Here is a 4,733-nt window from a genome sequence, read left to right as displayed (position 1 = left end):
TCTTATTTGATAAGGCAACAGTTAAACATGCTGTTATGCATAACATTATCACTCTCTTATCATAATACTTATGCTTTGCTACCACTACTTTATATTTGTTTTCTGGTCCTTTGTTCCACTAATTAGTTTTCTACACCCTCAGTATATTTGTGTCTATTCTGAATTCAGCGGAAATTTTCACACTGGAGTGTGACCACCATTATTTTCTGTTTTATACTTACTGACATTTTGACTCCAATCTGATTCTGCTTTTATGCAAACACTATTTTTAACTACTTTAGGTTAAATTATTATTTTGTGCCTTTGGATAATATTTAATGCTTAAGGTGAAAGTCACATGGGAAAATGGAAGGGGAGCTGCTCTGTGGGCAGTCTTTTGCACAGTCTCAAACTACCATCTGCAATTTTTACTAATTTTGAGGAAAAGGAACACACAAACATGTACATTCATGCAATCATTAGCTTAAGAATCAAGAAACCTAGCAGCTTGGCACAGTTATATCATAAATTGAAACTTCAATTCTCTTGGCCTAAGTTTGAGTATCTGTAAAGTAAAGAACTTAGAATGGATAATATTCAAGACCCTCCGTTTCTAAAGTTTTATAAGTCTATGGCCTTATTTTATTTTTCCTCAATTAACAATCATTTAAAATAATAGTATCAAACTCAAATAGAAATGGGGTCATTGAACCACACATAAACATCTCTGCTTGCCTCATATGACTTAGAAAACCACACATTCACATTATCTATGTTCTATTGTAATTTTAATTGTTTTTTTTAATATTTCCCAATTATGTTTTAATTTGGTTCAGTTGTACTTAGTGTTGTGGCCACAATGGTCCATGGAACATACATTTTGGTACCTTTGATTTAACTGACTGGAAATAAACCTTGGCAAAATAGACACTTTCCTGGTTATAAAGACCTTGGAAAGTCCTTTCTTCCCCAAACCTTTCTGACACCAAGCCAACCCACCACACTCCCTGAAGTTCTACTCTTATGAATGTATTTCTTTGTATATATTTCAAAATAGGATGAATGACATACTAAGTTGTTCACACCTCTGGGTGAATTGTCTATCAAATCTTTTCCCTCCACAATTATTAACTTGTATGCTCCAAGACAGCACTATCTGAGTCTTACTCAGCACTTAGCACAATGCATTGAATGTGGTAAGTACTTAAAACATTAATAAATGTTGAATTGATTTGAATAGGTGTCTAGATAATAACAGGACATTGAGAGAAAGGGAGTCATTTTAGGGAATAGATTAGGGAATAGAATTTTCTGACAAGATTTCATTTTGAAAAATGGGTCATTGTTCCAGAAGGAAAGGCTTGGCTTCATGCTATATTGGGCACTGATTACAAGTTGGTCCTATTTCACATTGTTGATTGGGCTACCCTTAATGAGGAGTAGAATAACAGAAGATAATTTTCAATAGATATTCCATAGAAAATAATGACAGTAAGAGTTAACATTTATAGAGCTCCTTCAGATATACAAAGAACCTTTCATAATTTGTCATTTGATATTATTTCATTGTATAGATACCATAAGTATTATTCTGCTTATTTAATTGATAAAGAAGCTGAGGATAAGAGAGGTTCTGTCTTGTTTATAGTCATAAAGAAGAGTGAGTTTCAGAGTAGAATTTCAACCCCAATCTCTTCTGACTCCATATTAAGAATTTTTTTTCCATAATACAAAGTAAAATGAATTAGCAGGTAGTTAATGAATTTGTATATTCCTGTAGTACTGTAACAGTTTATATGTGTGTGTATATACATACACATACATATATACACACACATACATATACACACATGTATGTGTGTATATATTATGTTTGTATATACATACATATATACATACATATATACACATCTATACTTCCATGTATGTATGTATATATGTGCGTTTATATATGTATATATTTGTGCATGTATGTTTATAAGTGTGTGTGTGTGTGTGTGTGTGTGTGTGTATGCATGTGTCTTTTAGCCAAGCATTTTAGGACTGCTTTAAGAGTTAGAAGACCTACCTCATATCCTGGCTCTTCCATGTAACTGCCTATGTGACCTTAGATGAATCACCTCATATCTACAGGCCTTGGTTTCTTGCTCTGTAAATGACCAAGTTGGAATTGATGATATATAAGCTTCTTTCCAGCTATAAATCTGATTCTATCAGTTTTTAGGGTCACTTCTAACAATAAATATTTATCTGCTTTCCATACAATTGTAAACAGAATTGGGGCTTAATGAGTTAAATAAATCTGAATGAACACTTTTCTTACCATAGTAACTGCAGGTAAAAAAAAAAAAAAACTTCTTTGCTCCTTTTGATATTTCCAATCCCTTTTACACGCTTTTTTAAAGGTTAGATGTGCTCTACATAGTCAGAGCATTTTAAAGATTCAGCAAAGTTTAGAAATAGGTGGGACCTGTGGTTTTATTTAACTTCCCCCTTTTTTGACTTAGACTTATCTCCAACTGTAGGTTGTCTTTTAATTTTTTGGAATTTAATAAAATTGTAAGGTCCTTCAGGATGAAATTTAGGAATAAACCTATTAATCATGTTACTGATTTTTATCAAGTACATCCTAATTGTTGTTATTGGCTCAGATGATCCCAACTTATTCACTGTTGTTGCTCAGTCCAGTCCTACTATTCATGACCCCATTTGAAGTTTTCTTGACAGATATTGGAGTGGTTTGTTATTTCCTTCTCCAGCTCATTTTACAGATGAAGAAATAGAGGCAAATAGGGTTAAGTGACTTTCCCAGGGTCACACAGCTAGTAAGTGTCTCAGGCCATATTCAAACTCACAAAGATTAGTCTTTCTGACTCTAGGCCCAGAACTCTATCCACTGTGCCATCTAGATGCTAAAGCTGAAGGCATAGTTATACCAATCTATTTCTCAAAATGGAGTTTGTGTACTTGGACCCAAGCATTGCAGGCACATATAATGATCTCTGGGAGAATATATATACCACCTACTCCCTTAGCTATTTGTTCAAGAATCAGCTTACCAACAGATCTCCCTGTCACACCAGAGAGAAAACATATAGTCACGATCACAAGTCCTCTGGTCTTTTTTTCAGAATCCTATGACTTTGCACATAATTGTTGTGCATCTGAAAGTATGATGGATAGTTTTAAAATGTAATTTTTAAATTTAAATGCATAAGTTTATTTAATTTAAAATGAATATTTTTAAAAATATTGCTTAAATTGATATCTCTCCTTTAATATCCTCACTAAATGTACCTATTAAATGGATAGAAATGCTAGTGCATTCTATCAGTACAATTGTCCCACTTCCTCCTTTCCCATCTCCATGGGTCAGTTGCTTTTTCCAAATTCACTGTGAGCTGAATATTAGCTATTTTCCTTATCAGCAGACTTGAGAGATAAATGAGGAACTAAATAAAAAGAGAAATGCCAATTGTAGGTCTAAGCATTTTCCAGTATATATATTTTTCTTTTATTCTCTCAGAATAGATAGGATATCATCTTGTGTGTGTGTGCAATCTCAAATAGTTCAGAGATAGGAAAAGTGAGTGGAATGCCCTGATTCATGAAAAAGGAAATCAAGTTGAAAGAGGTTCCATAGCTCTCAAGAAGGCTATTCTTGTTGTAAAGTTTGGGTTGATTCTGAAAAGAAGAAAAAAGGAAGTCTCTTCAGAGATGGGTGTATTTCACAAATAGTTCATTGAAGAACTCAGATTTTTAAAGGACCTATACAAAAGATGGAAACCAGGGCAGCTATGCAAGAATGAATCCAACTCTAACAATAACTTGTAAGAAAATTGTTAGTAAGGTTAAATGGCAGTGATGTTAAAGGCAAGAAAAAACAGCTTTATACTTTTAAAAATATACTTTATAAATAGTTAGCCATTTTAAAGGCAAGAAGATCAGAGAAAAGATAACACCCCAGCTTGGGGAAGATGAAAAAAAGAATAACAGGGGAAAGGATGAATTACTCAACTCTTCTATCTATGTTTTCTCTGCAAAAGAGAATGATCTCTAGGTTGGAAAAGACAGGAAAAAAAGTTTAACAAGAAATTTAAATTCAAGATAAGTGAAGAAATTGTAAGAAAATATGGTCCCTTTCCACTCTTCCTCCTTAACTGAAAGCACCAATCCTGTCTCCCACATTCATGACTTGGATTTAGAAGCAACTTCTACTTTATGAGAGAGAACTACCTAAATGCATCCTTGATCTCATCCTATTCTGTCATTTCTAGTTGATCACCCTATCATGCCCATTCTCTCACTATAAATTTTGCATATATTTCCCTTTTTCATATATGTCTTTCCTACAGACATGCATACATATACACACGTTGTGACAACTTATACAATCCCTCAATGCCTTTTATTTTAAATGTCTGCCTATCTAAATGCTCATTAGCATATGCCTACAGACAAATCCATGTCTTTCCCATTTTAAAAGAAACAAACATCTCTCTTGATAATAGTATTCTTGCTAGCTATCATTTTGTATCTCTCTTTACCTTCTCAGCTATAGACCTTGAGAAAGCCCTTTACCCTTGGTGCCTCCACTCTCACTTCTCTCACTCAACTCTTCTGTTTGGATTCCAACCTTTGAATTCAACTTGAACTGTCCTCTCAAAAAAATACTAATCATTTAACTGCTAAACATAAAGGCCTTTTCTTAATCCTCATATTTCTTGACCTTTCTATAACCTTTGTCAATATTG

The sequence above is a fragment of the Vombatus ursinus genome, unplaced genomic scaffold (genome assembly GCF_900497805.2).
Source record: "Vombatus ursinus unplaced genomic scaffold, bare-nosed wombat genome assembly UNPS02007408.1, whole genome shotgun sequence".
In the NCBI taxonomy this organism is placed as follows: domain Eukaryota; kingdom Metazoa; phylum Chordata; class Mammalia; order Diprotodontia; family Vombatidae; genus Vombatus; species Vombatus ursinus.
This window is presented reverse-complemented; position numbering follows the sequence as displayed.